The following is a 23,690-nucleotide window of genomic DNA, read 5'->3' as shown; positions in this document are numbered from 1 at the left end:
TATCCAAAGAATAGTCTTTCAGAAAAACCTACCTACTTTGTAGGGAAGGGACCATTCTTACCCACTCTCACCCATACCAGCATCCTTTGTCTTTCTTGTTTCCTCTCTCATTACCATGCTGTCCTGATCACTCTTGACTCTTTTCCTGCTGATGTGGGAAGAAAAACGTAGCCACTTTGTTTCTTTTTAGAACTAACTGAAACAAACTGATAAATAAGTGGACTCCCTGTAAAAATTGGAGGAAAAACAGCATGTTTTGCAGTGTGGAGCTTGAAGCAGTTTAGTGTTTGGAGAGTGTTGAAGTTGAGGTTCGAGAGGAAGACGGGAGGTCATCTGAGAAGCCTCCCGAGAGGGGTGGCCTCTATGGCCTTGTGGAGAAGAGATGGAGGGGGCTTGAGCCTGAAGAAGAGAGGACTTTAGAGGTCGCTGGAGTGGCTTCAGTGAAAGTGTAAGTCTGAGTGGGGAGGTCTTGAACTTGAGCTGTTGTGGTAGAGATGGAGAAGGATGTGTGGTAAAATCGGAGCAGGAGAGAGCACTGAGGATGACTTTTCAAGGACCCCAGTCATCAGCAAGATATGAGTTTATGTCTGTGTATAACTTTCTGGACTTTTCATATCCAAATACATTTTATATAAAGAGTCAAACAATTTGAGGTAAACAAATTTAGGGTTAAGAGGCTCTTATGTATATAATGGTCTTAAGATTTTTTCAAAGTTAAAATAGCCTCAGTTTTTGAATTGAGGTATAATCGACATAGTACATTATATTAGTTTCAGGTGTACAATATAGTGATTCAATGTATATGTTGTGAAATGATCACTATAATACATCTAGTTAATGTCTATTGCCATACATAGCTACAGAGTTTTTTTCTTGTAATGAGAACTTTTAAGATCTACTCTCTTAGCAACTTTCAAACATGCCATACAGTGTCAATAACTGTAGTTACCAGCCTATACATTACATCCCTAGGACTTACCCGGAAATTTGTACCTTTTGACCTCCTTCACCTATTTTATCCACTCCCACCCCCTACCACTGGCAACCACCAATCTAAAACAACTTCCTTAATTAAAAATTTAGCCAATATGGAAAAAAACCATGAGTAAAAATATTTTAATTAATTAATTAATTAATTATTTTATTTTTTGGGGGTAAAAATATTTTAAAAACCACCTTTAGTCTCAGCATGTAAGTTATTTTCAACATTTTGTGTATAATTTTTCAGAACTTTTGAGCTAACTTCTCATTGAACTATTAATGAGTCTAGGAGTCATGGCTTTGGCAATTACTCCCTGTGATTTCCTTATTTGCTGCAAATAAAGTTTCCTTTGTGTGACAACTCCATAAAACCCCACAAACTATTAATGAGACCTTATTTAATTTTTACTTTTATTTAATGTATTTATATAATCAGACATTCCTTTGTACTCTCACTCTTTTCTTTTCAGCTTAAAAGTTTTTCAACGTCAGGAGGAAGATGACTGGTGGACTCTTGCTTTTGAATGTCATATACATGGTGCTAACTAGGGCCTCTCTGGTTTTAACCAGGCTGGCTGCTAACCTAGTCACTGAAAACAAATGCAATAACACCATCTCTTTCGTGTTTTAGTCTTTTATTTTTTAAAGATTTTATTTATTTATTTGAGAGACAGAGAGAGAGAGAATGAGTATGGGGGTGGAGTAGCAGAGGGAGAGGAACAGGGTAGCCTCCCCACTGAGTGCAGAGCTGAGTCTGGAGGCTCCAGCCCAGGACCCTGAGATCATGACCTGAGCACAAATCAAGAGTGGGCTGCTTACCTGACTGAGCCACTCAAGTGTCCCATTTTAGTCTTCTTTAAAGTCATCAAAGATGATCACCATGAAGTAGATCTTCCCCTAGTTTATTCGTTGCTACCCATGTGTAATAGTCCCATTTTGCAACTTGGAACCTAAAGAAGTGAGTTGGTGTTTCTTGAGGGGGAGGAAGAGGAGAGTCCTAAGGAAGAGAGTGGAGGATTCCCTAGGAAACCAGCCTTGATATGGAGATTTGCAAACAGATCTGTTTATTGAGGAGTGGGTTTGGGGTTAGCTCCAGTGAGGGAGTAAAGAAAGCAGGTTTGGGCAGAAGGAGAAATTAAACTAGCAATTGTAATGAAAGCCTAGGAGGAGGTAAGCTTGGAATTCAGGCAACTCTCTTTAGCAGAGGGTGGTTCCTGAAGACTCAGCTCTGAGCGGCCACAATGCCTGCTACCTGGGCAAAAATGGTCCAGGAGGGGAGATCTGGGTGGTAGACCAGAGTACCCATTGAATTCCACATCTCATGCCAGTTGGATCTGCTTGTTTCATATAATAGATTTTCTCCTTCTGAGATCAGGTCTTTTAAGATTCTCTGTGGTTCTTTTTTCCTGGAGAAACTTCTAAGCAAAAATCAGTGACATAAACTACAAATTCTGTTGCTGCCCTGGGTCTCAGGGCTGCTGCTGATACCATCATCTCCTCTAGGTTCTTCTCATTCTCAGTGCTTTTGCTAGGATGACCTTCATCCCTAGGGGGTCTGAGCCCATGGTTGCCATGCCCTTCTCAGCCACAGTGGCTGGACTTGTTCATTTACTGTCAAAAATGAATAAAAGAGGACCAAAACACCCCAGTGGACCGCCTAGGTGCTGAACAAATTCTTCCCTGTCCCTGTTGTCTTATGGCACACATACCTTATCCTGCTCATCTGGTGATTGACAGGGTCAATCACCCCATTGGGATGACTGATTCCTTTTCTTGCCTGTTGGTCTTTTGGCAGGAGAAACCTAAAGAAACTGAGTGGCATCTATAGCTATCATGACTGAGAGTGGGAGTTAACTTAGGTCTGAAGCAAGATAGTTAAGGTATATTATTGTCCATTCCACGTAAATACAAAATGTTTCTGGTCGTTCTTAGTAGGGATGGAAAAAATTTTGCATCGGTCTGATTCCTGTATACAAGGTAACTGAGGTCTTGTTGATCTACTGTAATAATGATACCAACTACCAGGGCCACTATTTGGTTGAGTTTACAGTAGTCCACTGTCACCTTCCATGATGATCCATTCAGTTCTTGTAAAGGCCAACTAATGAATAAATGGAGTATGATAAAAGTGAGGATACTTGCTTCCTTTAGGGCTTTAAGGTGCACTAGATCATCATCATTCCTTTCACAATATGCTACTTATTTTCATTTTACTCTATTAATCAATTTGGGAAGTGGTGCTCAGAAGGTCCCAAGCAGCCCCCCACATTGACAGCTCTTACCACAGGGACCAAAAACCTCCCCCAAACAAAAACCATTGTAGTTGGGGATTCTGTCGACTATTATTTTTCTTTTTTGGGGGGAGCAGAGAAGTGACTACTGGGTAGGTCCCTGGATCCAATGAATTCATTTTGAGGTGAACCTGGAATAAAAATACTTATAATCTGACCCCATTCCATTGCTATTCAAATGGTCGGGCCATTACGATGTTTCTGGTCTCTTAAGTGTCAATGTCAGCTTGGAGCCTGTGTCCAGCAGTCCTCAAAATGTCTGGGTATTGCCTTTTACCCAATGTATGGTTACTTGAGTAAATGATTATTGGTCCATTTGGCAAAGGACTGGGGTAATTATCACCATGTACATTTACTTTAGTGTTTCAGGGTCTTTCCTCCTGGGGACCTAGCTCTCCTTCAGTCAATGGGTTTTGGGTTTGAAAAATAAGCTCATGTCCAGAAATTGGACAGGAGATCATAACTTTTGAATAGGGAGGTTTCTCTCATCCTCTAGAGTATCTGTTCTTGATTAGAAAAATTTATAGATGAGAAATACTCTTGTTTGTTATCTGTCTTGTGCCTGTAGATGCTGTGTTCTATTAACTATCATTCTCTGTTCATAAAAATAGTATATCTGGGGATCCCTGGGTGGCTCAGCGGTTTTGGCGCCTGCCTTTGGCCTAGGGCGTGGTCCTGGAGTCCCAGGATTGAGTCCCACATCAGGCTCCCTGCATGGAGCCTGCTTCTCCCTCTGCCTGTGTCTCTGCCTCTCTCTCTCTGTCTCTCATGAATAAATAAATAAAATCTTAAAAAAATAGTATATCCACTCCTCTGAGTCCTTTGATCCCTTTCCTATCATCTACTATAGCAATTCTGGCATTTCTGTGTCACTTAGTTTGGGCCATCGATTTTTCCACCATCCAAAAGCTAGATTAGCAGATTTGTCCCATCTCCTAGGGCCCTTGCAAGGGTGTTAAATCCTATATCCCATTTACAAATCTTATGTTTCATTCCCCAATATCTCCCAGTCAAGCTCCCTCTGGATTTGGCTCCTGCTGGTAAATGTTGACTTCCTATAGTTTCTTCAGGATATGGTGATTTTCTTTCTAATTTAAAATTTTATTTAAGATTTATTTATTTGAGATAGAGAGAAAGAGCGCATGTGAGAGAAAGTGTAAGCTTGGAAGGGGTCATTTCCTTGGGCCATGGGCAATGTCCAGGGAAGAATTCAGCAATGAGGTATCAGCAGCCATCACTCCTGGCGGCTGAGGGAATTTGTACCTTGATCTTGATAAGGAAACAGGGCAGCACACCACAGCATCTGCCTCGCTGTGGTCTGAGATTGCTACTCGGATGTCTAATAGACATCACAGGCTTAACATAGATACCTAAAGGACAGCCCTTGTGTTTTTTTCTTTCTGAGCCTGTTTTTCAGAATCTTTTCTTTATAAATGCTTTTATAATGAATCAGTGAGGTTCAGACCATAGCTCTTGGTTTATTTCTTTCCTGCCTTGACCCCCATCTGTATGCCAGCAAGTCCTCCCAGGACCAATTCCAAAAATAGATTTTGAGTCCATTCACTTCTTTACCTCTTTACTGCTTCTATCTTAGTCAAGCCACTACCATCTCTTTTCTGTTCAACTGCAAGTGAACTTTCTTTGTTTATAATCTTGCCTTCTCCAATTAATTTTTCATATGGCAACCACAGTGATTTCTTAAAGATATAAGTAAGATCATGTCACACTTTTATTTATATATTTCAGGACCTAACATTTCATTTAGAAACAATTTAACCGGGATCCCTGGGTGGCGCAGTGGTTTAGTGCCTGCCTTTGGCCCGGGGCGTGATCCTGGAGACCCGGGATCGAATCCCACGTTGGGATCCCGGTGCATGGGGCCTGCTTCTCCCTCTGCCTATGTCTCTGCTTCTCTCTCTCTGTGTGACTATCATAAATAAATAAAAAAAATTAAAAAAAAAAAAGAAACAATTTAACCTTGTTACCATGATTTACAAGGCCCAGTGTTATTTGGCCCTTTCCAACGACAGTCATTATTATGGCCTACTGAATTGTCATTTCCTCCCCTTCTTACCAACAGAATTTTGATTTTTGGGGGTGTCAATATCTCCAGGTGATGGAAAAGACTAATCCAAGCCAATTATGACAAATCCCTCCTTTCCCAGCCTGCTTCACTGCTGGATGGGTGAATAGGGGTTGTTTATGAACTACTTCAGACCAATAATACCAAAATTGAATTTTGTTAGAAGGTTTCTGAGAAGGTTTTTTTTTTCTTTTTTAAAATCTTTTGTTTTCTTTTCCATTTCTTGTTGAAAGAAGATGAAGGGCACTGGCCCTTCCCCATTTTTTCTGCCATGAATGTAGACGTAATGTCTGGAACCACCACAGCCATCTTGCGGCCATGAGGAAAAGACCTAGAGAATCACAGAGGTGTTGACTTTTATTTATTGGCCCTGAACCAGTCTCTTATTGCTATCACTTAAACACTAAGCTCTTTCCCACCTCCCAGCCAGGCCTTGTTTTCCCCATGCCTGAAAATTTTTTCTTCCATATCTTCACATGGCTGGCTCATCTTCACCCCAGTCTCAGCTCAGTCACCTCAGTGAGGTCTTCTCTGATCCCCCAACCTCAAGTAGTACCATTCCTGCAACTCCTGCCCTGGTGTTATGGGAAGACTGCTTTTAAGTAATCTTTCTCCACTAGAATATAAGTGTCATGGAAGTGGGGATGTTTTTTGGCTTGTTCCATGCTGTTACCTCCAGCACTTAGACTAGGGCCTGGTATACAGTAGGTGCTAATGAATGTCGAATAAATGCCTCCAAATATAAGCTGTATCTGGCTATTCCCTTAACCTTTATGAGCTTCATAGTTTTTTCATTTTAAGTAGAGATCATAAATGGTACCATTTAGATGCACAACACAGTGCTGTGAAAGTCAAATGAAATAATGTTTGTAGAGGTACATGGGAATAGAAAGCACTGGACAGTACACACCATGAGATTGTTGAGTGATACCTGCCCTTGCTCATTTCTGAGTGTGTGTGCCATAGGGATTGTAAATTTCCCTCTTTTATTAGATTCTTGTATATGCAGAAGAGAGTTATGAGCTTAGGAACCTGGGAAAGTAAAATCAAATGACTTGATTGCAGTGTTTATTGCAGAGACACCTGGGAGCACTCTGGCTGCTATGTTTGAATGTGGCATTACTTGGTCTGAGGACTACACGGTGAATGAATTTGAATTTAGTGTACCAAGGGTAAAGCCAACATACAGGCAGTTGCTAGCAGAGTGGAATGATAAAGGTGTGATTATCTGAGGAGAGTAACTGGGGATTTAAAAATCAGACTAATCATGATAATAAAGTCATAAGTTGGGCTTTATCAAAAGAAAGGAAAAAAACAGAAGGAGGCACCAGGGAAAGATGTCATTGCCTTGGTAGAAACAAATATAGGGAAGTATTTCTGGCTGCTGCTTACAGAGGTCACGATAGGGGAAAATTAAGAAAATGAGGGAGATTATTTGTTGATGGTTTAAAAATGAGAGTAGACCAGGCGACATCTCTCACACCATTGTTTGCAGCAAGATATAAAAGCTTAATAAGGAGGGCAAAAATTTAATTATCAGCTGGAGATGAACTGATGGAAATTCTAAGATGGGAGAAGGAAACAAAAAAAAAAGTTCTGATTAATAGTCCTCAGTTATTGGAGAGGTGACATGTTATAGTGGAAGGAATCAGAACTGCATTTGAGTAATGATTGGTTCAGTCACTACATAACGTTGATGAGTTATCTTCTACATGTAGATGTTGCTGGGTGCCAAGAGTACAACATGGTCACTACGATAGTGAATAACTCCAGAGGAGGTGTTGTTTGCCAGTTGTTTGCCAAGTTGGCAAATAATTATAACAGTGTGATAATGCTGTAGTAAGGGAGGACAGGGTGCTGCAAAAACACATAGAATGTATTGGAGGAAGTGATGTCTAAGTTGGGGCAGCGTAAGTTCCACGTTGGCTCACGCACAGGACCTTAGTACCACCTGTTTCCTCTGCCTGGAGTGCTGTCCCCGGATCTCTGTGTACTTGGCTCCTTGATACTCAGTTAAAAGTTCACTTCTTCAGAGAAGTCTTCCTTGATCAACCAGTTTAAAGGAGTCTTACAGATAAATTTACCCAATCATTCTTTTATTTCATTCAGAGCATTTATCATTATATGGTGCTTTCTGGTTATTTTTATTGTTTGTCTTTCTATTAGAATCTTTGTTACATGAGAGCCTGAACCTCATCTGCCTTGTTTATCACTGTATTCTCACTGCTTAGGACAGGGCCTCCCTCAGGAGAGGTACTTAACAAATGTTTGTTGTTTGTTAAATAAACAAATAAACAAGTGGCAGTAGAAGGGGGGGGGGACCCAAAGATGAGAGGCAGAAAATGTTCTGGTCGAGGGAGGATCCAATGGTTGTTGTGAGTTCTACTTGATTTCTAAATCCCTACCAGGGTTTGTTGAAGAAATTGGCCTATTTTCTCCTCAGGGGGCCCTTCTTTGACTGTGAAAGGGGTTGGCTCTTCTGTACTGGTGGACTTATATTTCAGTCTGATCTTGTTCTGTGGCATGTTTCAGAAATTCCATTTTAACTCTTTGTTGGCACATGGCAACAGAGTCCTGTACTCCAGCTCTGCTACAGAGATTTTAGTTTTCAGATTTTCTTAGCCTCTTCAATGGAATTTAGGGGATGAGGGTTCCTTTTGTGAGCTCAAGTTACTATCTGGAATTTGAAGGTCTGAAGGGCCATTTTACTCTTAAATTTGAACCCAGCTTATTTTTCCTCATAGATTTTCTGGTACATGTTTGGAAAAGGACACATACTTCAAACTACCCATAGAAATGCAGAATTAGGAGGAAAAAATTTGCCATAAAAACAATTAAAATTCATCTTATGCATGTTGCATCTAACACATCCAAATGTTTGCGATTAAGCCCACTTGTACTGCCTTCTGTGACTGGGTAATCGAGTCCAAAATGTGTGCTGCCACTACGGAGCTGGCCTGATAGGGTCTTGGTATTAAGCTCCCTTTCAGACTTCATGGTCCCAGAGGAGTTTATAGTTCAAAATACTAGGAACTATAGTAAAATAAGGTACGGGAGAAGCTGTTCATGAAAAATCTCTTGGAGCAGCTGCATGCTAGTGGACTCACCAAGCTCTAGAATTGGATTTTCAGGTTTAGAAAAGTAATTCTATTGCTCTTTTGTTGGAGGTAGCCAAGCTTTCATGGTTCTGATTTATCCATCTGAATGTTCTGCCCAGGGTATTCCCTTCTGGAGAGAAGGTTTACTGAGGAGACCACATGCTCAATAGACAGAGGAATAGAGCATAATAGGACTTCAATTTGAGATTAAATTTATATGGAAGAATGAATAAAAGTCCAAGAAAAGCTAGGTCTACTTTGAAAAGAGGAGGACAATTGGAGAGGGATTCACCCCATTAGAAACCAAAGCATATTGCAATGTCAGAATAATATAAACAGTAAGATTGTGGTGCATGAACAGGGAAATGGAACTGATGGAGCAGGATAGAGAATTTCCAGAAGATCTAGGTGCATATGGAGGCTAGGTTTTTGGTGAGGATGCCACCACAATTAAGCAGGAGAGGGAAGATGTGAAGAGTAAGTTACAGATCTTCCTTCCTATCTTCCTTCTGTCCACTTTCTACGTGAGTCAATTTACTTCTCTCTTTTCATTCTTCCCTCTGATGCAGTAAGAAAGGAGAACCTCTGCTCTGGAAGAGAAGCATCACCCCACTTTCCTACCTTAGGAGGCCAGTGGAAATGAAGCAAAGGAGATGGGATTCAGATGACTGAGACCTATTTCTGATCGAATCCAGAATTACAGGAGACTAGAGAAGGATTTATGGGTAAAATCCTAATTAAAATAACCCAAATGTAACTGAGCCTCTTTGGGGGAGCCCATACCCTGCTCCATATCCTTTTTGAGGCATCTTCCACAAAAACAAAAAAATTCGTATCCAGTATTCAAAACATCAGGTAGTAAGGTGGGCTTACTGAAGGCTTTAGTGGGAGCCAGGGAAGAAGATTTTCCTGGCCTTGAAATTCCTCATTAACATCTCTGTCCTCAGTTTTGCCTTGTTTCACCTCTCTTCTGATTCCTACTCTCTTCTGATTCCTACTCCAGATCCAGAATCTTTCCAGTCCTGTATTTATTCACGAGAGACACACAGAGAGAGGCAGAGACATACATACAGGGAGAAGCAGGCTCCCTGTGGGGAGCCTGATGTGGGACTTGATCCCAGGGGCCCAGGATCATGACCTGAGCCAGAGGCAGATGCTCAACCATTGCCTTCAACTCCTCCTCCTTGCTTGCACACTTTTCTCAGAAAATGCAAAGAAAGCTCCCTCCTCGGATGGCAGAAGGGAATTGCCCATAGCTAGTAATTTGTTTTCCCTTTGCCCAAAAATTACTCTGTGGGTGTTACCTCCTTTCTTGCTTTAGGAAAATTATAGGTGGCTATCCCAGATTTATGGTCTCCAGATCCTGGTTATCACTTTCTGGGGGGCACACCTACAATTCATTTTGGTTATAAAGACTGGTGTGGTCCTTTCCTAGATGTTGTAGCATGACTCCTATCTTGGAATTTTATCTCACCCTGCAAATTCCTCACAGATGATTTCTGGAGTTCATTATCTTCAGTGGTGGGTCTTCTGTCACTTTTGTGGAGAATGGACTTATTTTTCAAGACCCAGGTAGGAGAAGATTAGAATAATGACTTTTTCTTGCTTCATGAACTTTTTTAGATATTCATTTTGTATTTGTTTGATGGAGAGAGCAGGTACTCTCACTTTTGGTTGCTTAAGATAGAAAACAAAGTTTCAGGAGAGGACTGAAAAAAACTTTATTTGGGAAGTACAGGAATGGGTAGGAGCATGTTTTTGATCCCAAGTCTTATTACCTGGCAAAAACAATGCTTATTTCTTTTATGGACATCTATTCTATACAGAGTGCATATTCTATATAGGAAGTCTCCACTCTAGTCCTGTCCTTTCTTATCTGACTGTCACTGACATAAGAGTCATTGTCAATACACTAGTGCTTAAAAATAATCTGTAGATGGATAACTGGGGGTGAGATGGGGAAGAAACTGGAGTGGCCGAGGGGAAGTAACCAATTGTTTCCCAACCCAGGCTAGCCCCTGGCAGAAATGTTCTAGTTAATGTTCATTAATCCTCCAGCCCCATTATTTTACCTGGTAATTCAGCCTGAAATCCTACCAGTCAGAACTCATTTAAAAGCATGCAATAGCTGTGGAAAGCATACGTAATTTTCTCACAGGTGGAATCAATCTCTTTCTCCTCTGTACTTCTGTATTAGTTACTTCTTACTATGTAACAAAGCACCCTGAATTTAGTGACTTAAGAGCAACAGTAATTTTATTTGCTCAAGATTCTGTGTGCCATCAATTTGGGCGGGTGCCAGATGGTTGGTTCTCCTGTTGGTCTGTCTTGTAGTCACCTGGGTGTCTGTGGTTATCTAGGGGTTTCAGTTGGAATGGCTCATCTCTGCTGGATGTGGACGTACTTTCCAGCAGGCTAGCCTGAGCTTCCTTACAAAGTAACACTGCCTTTTAAGAGAGCTAGAGCTGAATTTTCAAGGCTTCTTGACACAATGGCTCAGGTATCATACCATGTTATTTCTGTTGCATTCTCTTGGTCAAAGGAAGTCACAGGTCAGCCAAAATCCAAGGAGTGGAATAGACCCCACCTCTTGATGAGAGGTTCTACACGATCTCATTGGAAAGGAGGCTTGCCTAAAGGGGGGTGAGGTGGGAAATATTATGGCCATCTTTGCAAAGAATCTATCACAGCTTCTAGGGCATACAGACTTTGTCTCTAAGCTTCCAGAAAGCAGGAATTCTTGATCATTTGGCACTACAAGGACTAAGGCCTTTCACAATTCCGGTGTTTGATAATCATTGGTTGAACTGAATTCACATGTAGAGGGAAGCCAAAATCTTAGTGTCTGGACATAAGGCCCAGTCAGAGTACTTGGGGTAGGTTCAAAGGCTAGAAGCCTAAACCCTACTGGGACATCTGTTGAGGCAACTGCCTCTGGATGTCCATGGGGGTGCAGGGAGTATCAGGCTGGAGTAAGGAGTAAGGGTTAGAGCTGAAGCTAGGTACCAGAGAATGGGTAGGGATGGAATTCAGTGAAGAAACTTGAGAAGGGGTGTCTGGATCTGGGATAAATTGAGGGGTGGTTTCACTCAGTAGCGCCATCTGGTGTGCCTGTGGAACTCAGGACTGTGGATCCCAAGGCTCTTCAGCTGTGGCTTGAAGAGAGGTGGGCAGTTAAAACCCTGGTTATATTTACAATTCCCCAGCATGCAGCAGGGTTCTGCTGACTATTGCAGCACAAGCTAGGTCCTTGAAAGAGCCCCTGAAGCTCTTCTACTCACATGCTTTGTACAACCCTGCAGTCCTTGCCTCCACAGTTCTGGCTCAGACAGTTAAAATCCCACCTCCTCTATAAAATGTCCCTTGACCTCACTTCTGCCCACAATGATTGCACCCTCATTTATTTTTTATTTTAAACATCCAATATCTACTCAACTGATAATACACTTCTCTTTCTGCCATGTATGATTAATTTTCTTTCAAGTATTTTTTTTCTAAATGTAATTACTAGCCTTTTGAGTATAGAGATTGTATCTTATATTTTCCTCTGTCCTTTCCTTAAAACCATGACCTCCATATAGCAAAGGCTTGATAAACATTTTTTGTTTGGTGTATAAATTAGCTTTTGTTGCATAATAACTCTTCAAAATTATTGGTCTGTAAACCCACAATACAGTGGATTGACATATGGACTGAGCTCAGCTGGGCAGTTCTTTTGCAATCAGATGTTGGAGGAGCTGGTGGCTGGGTGTTCTAAGGTAGCTCTGCTCATACGTCTGTTGGTTGCCACATTATTGACTGGTGAAACTGACTGCAGTTCTCTGGCCCCTAATCCTCCAGAAGGCTTGCTTGGGTTTATTCACATGCCAGACTCAGGATTCAAAGTGCATGAAGAAAGAAGGAAAGCCCCAATGAGTAATGCTTTTTTTTGTTTGTTTGTTTCTGCTGTGTTACATCTGTCAACATCCTATTTGCCATGGCAAGTCACATGGCCACACTCAGATTTGAGGAGTGGAGAAAAAGAGTCTACCTCTTAGTGGGAGTACCTGTATAGTCACATTGCACAGCAACATACTGAAATGGATAGAATCTGTGGCCACTTTTACAATCAACCCATAGTCTGCCTTTTGGCCAACAATTATTCACATTTCTTTTATATGCAAAATATTCCCAACTCAGGATCCTGAAAGTCTCATCCTAATTATGGCACTGAGCTTGAAGTCTATGATCTTGTGATCAGATGAGGCTTCTTGTGTGGGGAGCTTCTTGATCTAAGGACCTATGAACTGAAAAGACAAGGTTATATAGCCCCTTGTAAGATAGGGCTGGGATAACCACATTAAAAATGTCAGTTCAAAAAAGGCAAAAAATTGGAGTACACAGTAGTTCTGAAATCCAGCCGAACACATGTACCATGCATGATACTCTTTGAGATCAGGGGATGGTCCCTGGTGAGGGCTGAGTTCTGCTCCCTGAGAGTGGCTCCCTACTCCATTATATCGTCTATTCTATAAGGAATGGCTGGCATATGTAGGTGAGTAACTTTTTTACCCTGCTTCTTTCTTCTAGAAAGCTGGAGGCCCAGAGACTTCTCTTCACTTTTAAGTGTCTCAGTCTATTTTAGTTCAAGCTAGCATTACTTTTATCAGTTATAAAATATCTGTGGGCATTTTGAAGACTCTGCTTCAGATCTACTGCATTCAATAGACGTCTCACTTACAATTCTGAGCTAGGCCTCTTTCTTCTAAGGGAGACTTGCCAGGCTGCAGTGGGACAATAGCTTTAATGAAAGCACTTGGTATAGCTGAGAGAACCCACCAGTCACTGCCTAAAATCTTTCAGAGATATTAACACATGGGCTTGCAAGGTCTCCTTAATTTGATCTTTGTCCTGAGGTTGTTTCTTACTTTGAGAATCTTTGAGAGACTGGAAATGAGAAGCAATTTTATTGTCTGATCTAGCAAGTTTTGGTTGCTTTCTAAATTCTGCTTGCTCTTCCTTTAGCTCTTCTCTTTCTTCCCATATCTTGTCATAATCAGATAAAATAAGTCAATTGGCACTTTAAAAATTATTTATTTATTTGAGAGAAAGAGAGAGAGAGAGAACGGAGGGGCAGAGGGAGAAGAAGAGAATCTCAAGCAGGCTGTGCTGAGTGTGGAGCCTGACTAAGGGCTCGATCGCGGGATTCTGAGATCATGGCCTGAGCTGAAACCATGAGTTAGAGGTTCAACTGATTGAGCCACCTAAGTGGCTCCCCAATTGGCACTTTTAACATCCTGCCTGAAAATCATCTTGCTAAGGTGTACACTTTCATTATGTTTATTTTCTATCTTCTAAGTTACCATATGTGATAGTTTTGCCAATGTTTCTTTATTAAATGACACAGGGTGCCATTTTTCCAGCCTGTGACAGCACATTCTTCATTGCTTTGTTAGCCTCTGCTAGCAGTTTTCTTGCCATTTTTTTAGAGTTGCCTAAGCTTTTTTTTTTTTTTTTTTTTTTTGTTGTTGTTGTTGTTGTTGCTTTTCCAGGCTCTGCCTGCTACCTGGTAGAAAAGTAAATGCTACCTATTTTAGATTTTGGTATATTAGCATACTAATTCTGGAACCAATTTCTCTCTCAGTTAGGTTTTGTTTTGTAACAAATTATATCCAAACTTAGTGGCTTAAAACAGAAACATTGATCGTTTCTCACAATCTGTGTGTAAGTTGGGTAGTTCTTCTGATTTGGGCTGGCTGGGTGAGGCTGGGAGGTCTAGGATGATCTTGCACACATGTCTAGCAGTTGCCTAGATGTCTATGGGGTAAAGGAGCTGACTTGGCTAAGTGTCTTTCATCAACCACAGACTGGCCCAAGCTTCTTATATTGTGGTGGTTGGAGTTTTCTAAAAGTAGCCAAGAAAGGAAGCTCTTTATGATTCTCTGCTTGAATCATGTTTACTATTATCCTATTGGCCAAAGCAAGTCAAATGACCAAGCCATGTCAGTGTGGAATGGGGACACTCCAGGGCATTAGATGGGAAGGGAACTATTGTAGTCATTTTTGCAAACAATCTACTGTATTTGGTATGGCCAGTATCCCTTTTAGGATTTTAATTTTTGTTCATGTTTGTTACATTCCACAGAAGGAAGTTCCCAAGAAGCAGCATATGATGTTTTATATCTATATTTTTCAGTACTCCCCAAATCAATGTGCATATATAATATTCATGAACAATACAGGGAAACTTCTTATCTGCACAGGTGATGAGATAAACATGAAATTAAACAAATATTCCTTGCCCCAATTTTCATAAAGGTCTTATTTGTGAGGGAATGCACATATTTAAAAATATACTTACTTATATTTAAAATTCAGCTATAGTTAATCTATAGTTATTAGTTTCGGGTGTACAATATAGTGACTCACCAATTGTAAACATTACTCTGTGTTCATCATGGTGAGTATACTCTTAATGCTCTTCTTTCACCCATCCTCCCACCTCCCTTTTTGTAACTACCAACTGGTTCTCTGTATTTAAGTCTGTTTTTTGTCTCTTTTCTCTTTGTTTGTTTATTTCTTGAATTCTACATGAGTGAAATCATAGGGTATTTGTCTTTCTCTGTCTGACTTATTTCAGTTAGCATTATGCTCTCTAGATCCATCCATATTGTTATAAATGGCAAAGTTTCATTCTCTTTTATGGCTGAGTAATATTCCATTGTGTGTGTGTGTATCTATCTATCTATCTTTCTATCATCTATCTCACATTTTATTAATCCATTCATCTATTAATGGACACTTAGGCTACTTCCATATCTTGGCTTTTATAAATAATGCTACAATAATTATAGAGGTGTGTATATTTTTTTGAATTAGTGCTTTCATTTTCTTTGAGTAAAATACCCAGTAGTGTATTTACTGGATCTTATGGTAATTCTATTTTTAATTTTTTGAGGAAACTTCCTACTGTTTTACACAGTGGCTATACTAGCTTGCATTCCCACCAACAGTGCCCAGGGTTGCTTTTTTCCCACGTCCTCGCTAACACTTGTTTCTTATGTTTTTGGTTTTCACCATTTTGACAGGTATGAGGTGATATCTCATTGTAGTTTTGATTTGCATTTCTCTAATGATTAGTGATGTTGAGCATCTTTTCATTGTCTGTTGGCTATATGTGTCTTCTTTGGAAAAGTGTCTATTCATGTCTTCTCATTTTTAATGGGATTATTATTATTATTATTATTATTTTTTGGTGTTGAGTTGTATAAGTTCTTTATGTATAAGTTCTTCATATATTTTGGATATTAACCCTGTATCTGATATATCATTTACAAATATCTTCTCCCATTCAGTGGATTGTCTTTTTGTTTTGTTGTTGGTTTCCTTCATTGGACTTGCACACAATTCTTTGAAAGTGTTGCTAGTGATACCTAGGTAACAAGATTTTTTTTGTTTGTTTGTTTAATACAAAAGAAATTTAAAAGATGCTTTCACATTTACTGCTTTGTGAACATGAGAGACTCCTAACTCTGGGAAACGAACTAGGGGTGGTAGAAGGGGAGGTGGGTGGGGGGTGGGGGTGACTGGGTGATGGGCACTGAGGGGGGCACTTGATGGGATGAGCACTGGGTGTTATTCTATATGCTGGCAAATTGAACACCAATAAAAGATAAATTCATAAAAAAATTATAGCTCTGACTATTTAAAAACCAAAAGGACTTGAGGTCTTCCAAGTTTTATATTGACAGTGCCCATTAAGAATCTGCAAAGGAGAGACTCATTGTGGTAATATCTAATTGAAAAAAAAAAGCAACAACTCAAGGTGGTTGAAGAGAAATGGAAAGCAATAAGAAAATAATTATGCAAAAAAATACCATTTGGTAAGGAGAAAGTAAATCAAAAGAGTTACTTAAAGAAATCAGCCTTGGGCACTGTGGTAGATAATTTTATGTGTCAGTTTGATTGGGCCATAGGTAGTCAGAAGTTGGTCAAGCACGATTTTTGGGTGTGTCTGAAAGAGTTTCTGGATGAGATTAACATTTCTTTTTTTTCTTTGTATATATTTTTTATTGGAATTCGATTTGCCAACATATGGTATAATACCCAGTGTTCATCCCGTTCAGTGCCCCCCTCAGTGCCTGTCACCTGGTTACCCCATCTCCCTGCCCACCTCCCCTTCCACTACCCCTTGTTCATTTCCCAGAGTTAGGAGTCTCTCATGTTCTGTCTCCCTCACTGATATTTCCCACTCATTTTCTCTCCTTTCCCCTTTAATCATTCAGTATTTTTTATATTCCCCGTATGAATGAAACATATGTTTGTCCTTCTCCGATTGACTTAACTTCACTCGGCATAATACCCTCCAGTTCTATCCACATTGAAGCAAATGGTGGGTATTCATTGTTTCTAATGGCTGAGTAATATTCCATTATATATATAGGCCACATCTTCTTTATCCATTCATCTTTCGATGGACACCAAGGCTCCTTCCACAGTTTGGCTATTGTGGACATTGCTGCTATAAACATTGGGGTGCAGGTGTCCTGGCGTTTCACTGCATCTTTATCTTTGGGGTAAATCCCCAGCAGTGCAATTGCTGGGTGTAGGTTCCTCAGAGTTAAAAATAGAGATTAACATTTCAATCAGTGAAACCTAGTGCCCTCCTTATGTGGGTGGGCCTCATCCAATCAATCAAAGGCCTGAGTAGAACAAAAAGGCTGACCATCCCAAGGGTAAGATGCAACTTTTCCAGCCTGTTTGAGCTGGGGCACTACTTCTTTTCTGCCTTTGGTCGCTAATTGAAACATTGGCTGTTTCTGTGTCTCAAGCTTGTCAGTGATTCAGGAGAGCTTGGTTCTTGACTCACGGGGTCAGAGAATGAATCTTGCGGACACAGGACAGTGAGTAAAGGGATAGAAGTTTATTAAGTAAAGATACAGAGAAAGCTCTCAGGAGTGAGAGGGTCCTGACAGGATTGCCACTGAGGGCTTGTAGGGTTGGTCTTTTATTGAGAATCCAATCAGGGAACCTAAATCCTTTTAACATTTTCTATTGACATTCACCATTGAGTAAGGACTATTGATAATATCTTTAATGGCTTACTTCTTCTTTTGGGTCTGGTTATTCTTTGTGGTCACAAGTTGCTGTTATAACAAGATCCCTTCCCCACCCACACCTTAGGGCAGGGTGGTCTGGCTTGTTTCTTTATGTCTGGTTTCCTTATACCTCAGCATTTTTTTTTTTTTTTTTTTTGTGAGCCTGCTTCCCTGGCCTCCTACTCTAGCCCTGCCTAGCCCTGTTTGTCCCCAACTCACCAGCATTCAGACTGGAATATATCACTGGATCTCCTGGGTCTACAGCTTGCTGGGTGCTGATTGGGACTTGTCAGCCTCTATAATCAAGTGAGTCAATTTCTTATAACAAGTTTCCTTAACACATATACACACGGACAAACACACACACATACACACTCTCTCTTGGTTCTGTTTCTCTGGAGGACCCTGATGCAGGCTAGAAGGTTAACTGCAAAGAAAACACAAAATAGAATCAGAAAGAGATTTCAGTTTTTAAATGTATTTTAATGGAGAAATTGGCACATGGTAGAGAGAAAGAGTCTATACCACCTCTTCCTAAGTAAGCTCTTCTACTCCAGAATTATTGAAAGGAAGACAGGAATAAAAGTGTAGTAGCCACTATTGGGTTCACTGTTTTCTATGCCAATCAATTATACAGGTGGCTACAGTAGAAGAACACACAATAGATTGATTGGAAGAGGTTTGACAGCACCCAGGCCAACAGGGGAAGGCAGGCAAGGCAAGATGGAGCCCAGAAGGATGATGGTAGGAGGTGGCTGCAGAGCAGAGAATATAAGAGAATATATTATATTCAGGATCAGCTTCTGCATAAATGGGAGTTGGAAGAATGGTAGAAACCCCTAAATATTTCAAAAACAATATTCACTACTCTAGAATCAGGCTAACTCTTGGGCTTGAAGAAATTAGTAGATAAGGCAAGAGTAGAATTAGGAGTTCTCTTTTAAAGGTGCTTTAGGGGTGGATATTAGCTCAAAAATAGTAGCTTAAATGTTTCAGTGTCACTAATGTTCAAATTAGGAAGTGCCTTGAAAAATAGGAAATAATTACAAAGCCCATTAGAGTTTTACAGTGGTTGAAGGAAAAATAGTAGAAATAACCTTTCTAGATTTAATGAGGGAGTCCTTTAAAGGCAAGTTTTTTGATACAGTGAGCATACATTTATGACAGGGATATTTTGCTTAATTATCCTGTTCATGGAGAGTATTTGTGCCTCATATATAAGATGAATACAGGTGGGCTATATGGATTACTTCCTTTTATAAGATATTCAAATAAAGCTGGAGGACAATGATAATTTTAAAAGAATTTATAAAGCAGAATGGAGTTTGGAATTTTTATAATTAAAAATTATATAAGGTATTTGTAAATATTATAGAAGACTTGGCAAATAGGGGAAAAAATCACTGATAGTCCCAAAGCCTCAACCACCATCACTATTATTTTTTTGGTATATATTCTTTCTTGTATTAAAATGTATTTTAAACATTGTTTTAGTTGTAGCCAATGCACATTTTTCAACTGGCTCTTGTCATTCAACATTCTATTATAAACATGCACCAAAAACTGTCATTTAAAAATGTTTAGCATCCTTTTTTTCTTTTTTTTTTATGGGTACCTAACCTTTGTGCCTAACCTCCCCAGACACACAAAAGTCTGAAGTTGCCAAGCTCCAAGCCAGAGGCCAGATCTGTTTAACCGATCTCCTTTGCTAACAGAATCCTGATTTTATCCCTGTAAATTCATCCCCAACATGATTCAGGAGAATGACCCACTCTATGACTTAAGGGTCAATCATTGGTCTGGCTGAGGATGGAGAAAATTTCCCTGCTCTTAAGAAGACACCAGAAGAGAAGTTCTTCTACCCCACGTCCAAGGTTGCATCTGTTGATGGGAGAACCAAGTTATGAAAGGAACCTAGGATAATATTGATGAGCCACTAAATCAGCTAACTCTGAAACTTCTGGGTATCTTTACTGCTTGAGCACATTTGAGTTGGGTTTTCTATATTCAAGGATAAAGGATGCTAACTGAAAGACCAAGGTCATATTTTGTTTTGACATTCAAAATAGGATAATGCAGTGAGGTCAAGAATGTTACAAGTCAGACTTGAGAGATTTAATACTTCTCCAGTGCCCCTTCCTCTCTCTGTCTGCACTGTCCTCCCACCTTCCCTTGCCCCCTCTCCCCCGGCCCCCAGCATATTTACCACTGAATCTAGAAGATGTGACTCACAGTGTTCTCCAGTTGTGTAGTGGAGATACCCCTGCCAATCCCTAGACTTAACTGGGAATTAGAACGAGAAGATGTATCTTAGGGACAGTAAAGGAAAATCCCAACTGACAGAGAGCAAGGGAGGCGAAAGGAGGGAGGGAGGAAAGGAGAGAGAGAGAGAGAGAGATTGAGAATAGAGTATTCAGATAGGAGCTTCCTGAACCCCTTTTTCTAGTCTAAACTCAGTAGTGGAGGTACATTCTTCAGGGTAATTCTGAATAGAAGGAAGGAGATTATTGCCTCATTTTTCCTAGACCACATCCAGAGAGAAAAGTAATTCAAGATATTCCAGCAAAGGGCAGGGAGGTGAGATTAATTTTTTTTTTTTTTTTTGATGAGAATTTCCTGTGCCGCACAGACACTAAAACAGGAGCCAGTGGGCTTGCTCCAGGCCTACTCGGGGCAGAGGCAGGGCTGGATGCAGGGCCAGTGGTCTGGGTGGGGACCTGGCTGAGGCTCAGAGTTCTTGAGTGAACTCCAAAATGGGGCTGAGTTATCCAGGGAGTCCTAACATACCTGAACAAGAGACAAGACCATATGTTATAGCAGCTGTGGATCTCATCTGTGAATGCAAATGGGGCACTCTGTAGATCAGAGGATGTCAGCCAGAAAATGTTAAGATCTAGCCAAGGCTAGGGACCCCATTTTCTCCCCTCAATACACCATATACCCCTGTTCATTCTCGTATAAAGAGAAACAGTCTTGTGAGTGAAAGAGCAATTTTATCCAAGGAAACCTGAACAAAATCTGAAGGGAGTATCATTACTATTATTAAATTATTAGTTTGGATAAAATCTCAAACTGGGTGGAACTGAAAAAAGTTCTCTTTCCCTCCCATTTAACCAATGAAGGGGCTCAGTAAGATGACCAAATTCATTACACTCAATAAGGATGTTGCATTTTCTTTGTGTTTCAAAACTAAGATACGTGTTTCAGCATGGTCTTTATAATTACAGTTTATGACAGCAGACAATTATTCATTGATTTACAGTTTATGATATAGTTTAATGACTCCCAAGCATTGTACATTTAGCTTAATATAAATAATACTCTGACAAACATCTTTGAGCATACAGAATTCTTTGTATTTTGGATTATTTCTTGAATTAGATTTCTGCATTGGGTTTGCTAATTCCAACAAAACGATCATTTTATTTTATTTTATTTTATTTTTTTATTTTTTTTTTATTTTTTATTTTATTTATTTATGATAGTCACAGAGAGAGAGAGAGAGAGCGAGAGAGGCAGGCAGAGGGACACAGGCATAGGCAGAGAGAGAAGCAGGCTCCATGCACCGGGAACCCGATGTGGGATTCGATCCAGGGTCTCCAGGATTGCGCCCTGGGCCAAAGGCAGGCGCCAAACCGCTGTGCCACCCAGGGATCCCGATCATTTTATTTTAATGTCAAATTATTCTCCAAAAAAGCAATTCTTTTTTAGTTTTTTTTTAAGAGAGAGAAGGGGGGGGGGGAGAGAGTGCATACATGTGCAAGGTGGGGGGTGGGGATGGGGAGTCGGTTTGGGGAGGGGCAGAGGAAGAGGAAGAGAGAATCCCAGGTAGGCTCCTCACCCAGTGCACAGCTGGATGCGGGGCTCAAGTACATAATCCTGAGATCATGACCTGAGCCGAAGTCAAGAGTTGGAAGCGTAATGGACTGAGCCACCCAGGTGCCCCCCAAATAGCAATTCTGATTTACATGGCCACCAGCACCAGAATATCAGTTACAATTTTACTCTGACATTTAATATTGTTAAATATTTTTTTCTACTACCATAAGCGAAAAGCATTTGTATTGTTTACTTTGGTTATTAGGCTACTGGAGTATTTTTTTTTTTTTAGAAAAATCATATTCATCTATAATGATCATTTAATGGTTATGATTTATTTTCTTACATACCATATCAAAAATGTCTTACCTTTGAAAAGCCAAAACAAAAAAATTTGTTTACTTGGTAGTAATTCCCAATACTTGTTTAGTAGATTCCCACTCAGTACTTCGTGCCCATCGGAGCATATTAAGAATGGCAAATGGATGGAGCTGTTCTGCAGCTCTTAGCACAGCTGTGTTAGGAGTGCTCCCTTGGTGGGGAGCCCCACCCACAGGCTTTAGAACATTTCTATCCTGTGCTGGCACCCTATTCTCATTTACAAGTCTCTGGCCACGACCTATATGACAGAAGTTTCATAAAACAAACAGTATAGCCTCCCACTCTTGAAAATCATCCAACAGCCAATATTGTAAAGTTTCATGGCTTTGATGTCTTCTCCTTTGCTCGTTCGCCCTCGGTGAATGTATCCCAGCAGGCCGGGCTGCTGATCTGACCTGCACTGTGGGTGGCTCCTGCTCCTCTCATCAGGCCGCAGGCACTGCGCGGGAGGCTGCGCTGCTTCCAGACTCTCACCGCCCTGCTTTGGAAGTCAGCATCTGAGGAGACTACAGAAGGGTCAGCAGGATGACTGAGACTTCCCCCTAACCCCACCATCCTTCTCAACTTTCCACAAATAGTGTAACGTGACCCGTCCCCACTTATCTCAGTGATCCTTAGCTCACTCTCATTGGACGTTTTGGAGAAAAGTAAAATTGCTGTCAGTGCCGGCCCTCTGCAGAGCCTGCCTCCAGCTGCTCCCGGGGTAGACCTGCCTTGGGGAGGAGCATCCATTTCCTCAGGTCGTCTGCTCTGAAGGCTGAGGTCAGAGGTCAAAGTTTTTGCCTAGTCAAGCTGAGTTACACATATGAATATGAAAGCTCATCTGATTTTTTTTTTATTTTATTGAAGTGTAACTGACAATAACGTTATATTACTTTTAGGTGTACAATATAATGATTTGATATTTGTGTGTATTGTGAAATGATCACCACAATACATCTAGTTACTATACATGGCTATGAAATTTTTTCTTGTGATGAGAAATGTTTAGATCTACTCTCTTAGCAGCTTTCAAATATGTAATGTAGTATTATTATCTATAGTTGCCATGGTATATATTATCGCCGCATGACTTATTTATTTTATAACTGGAAGTTTGGACCTTTGGACCCCTTCACCCCTTCATGCATTTTGTCTACCCGGCCCCACCCTGCCATGCCTCACCTTGGGGCAACCATCAATCTGTTCTCTGTATCTGTGAGCTTGTTTTTTTGTTGTTGTCATGGTTTTATTTATTTTTTTAAATGATGTTATTTATTTGTTCATGAGAGACACAGAGAGAGAGGCAGAGACACAGGCAGAGGGAGAAGCAGGCTTCACTCAGGGAGCCTGAGGTGAGACTCGATCCCCGAACCGGGATCACACCTTAAGCTGAAGGCAGTCGCACAACTGCTGAGCCACCCACGTGTCCTTATTTTTGTTTTTGTTTCTTTTAGGATTCTACATATAAGTGAGATTTATGGTTTTTGTCTTTCTCCATCTACTTATTTCACTTAGCAAAGTACATTTGTTTTTTTAAAAAATTATAAAATAATCTTATGATATTAAGAAAGATTTTGAAAGATTTTGAGGAAAAAGAGCTTTTATTCCACCAAACAAAGCTATTTTTTGTTATTATTTTTAAAGATTTTATTTATTGAGAGAGAGAGAGAGACAGTGCATACATGAAGAGTGGGAAGAGGCAGAGGGAGAAGCAGACTCACTGCTGAGCAGTGAGCCTGATGATGTAGGGCTCCATCCCAGGACCTTGAAATCATGGCCTGAACTGAAGGCAGATGCTGGCTGACTGAGCCACCCAGGTGCCCCACAAAGATATTTTAATTAATGTATATTAATTAAATATAATATCACAAAGAGGTTGAGTTCAAAAATAAGATATGGTGACTCTGTATGTCTTGCCCATGATTGGCCTGGAGGTGCTCAGGTGACCCAGCTGTGGCCAATGTGGTGTGAGAGGGAT

The 23,690-nt window shown here is 40.5% G+C and overlaps 1 long non-coding RNA gene across 2 annotated transcripts in view; it reads left to right on the top strand.

Annotated features, from left to right (window-relative positions):
- The first annotated feature begins 213 nt into the window (after positions 1 to 213).
- The window catches only part of LOC144320534 (uncharacterized), a 538,453-nt gene continuing 514,976 nt past the window's right edge, over positions 214 to 23,690 (top strand). Inside the window, exon 1 of one of the 2 annotated variants that reach the window (XR_013386167.1) lies at positions 214 to 448. This is a non-coding gene — a long non-coding RNA (uncharacterized LOC144320534). The remainder of the gene's footprint in view (positions 449 to 23,690) is intronic. The other variant, XR_013386166.1, reaches the window with a different exon arrangement.

Source organism: Canis aureus, chromosome 9 (assembly GCF_053574225.1).
Source record: "Canis aureus isolate CA01 chromosome 9, VMU_Caureus_v.1.0, whole genome shotgun sequence".
NCBI classification, from domain to species: domain Eukaryota; kingdom Metazoa; phylum Chordata; class Mammalia; order Carnivora; family Canidae; genus Canis; species Canis aureus.
The sequence above is the reverse complement of the archived record's forward strand: the minus strand, read 5'-3'. Positions and strand labels throughout refer to the sequence as shown.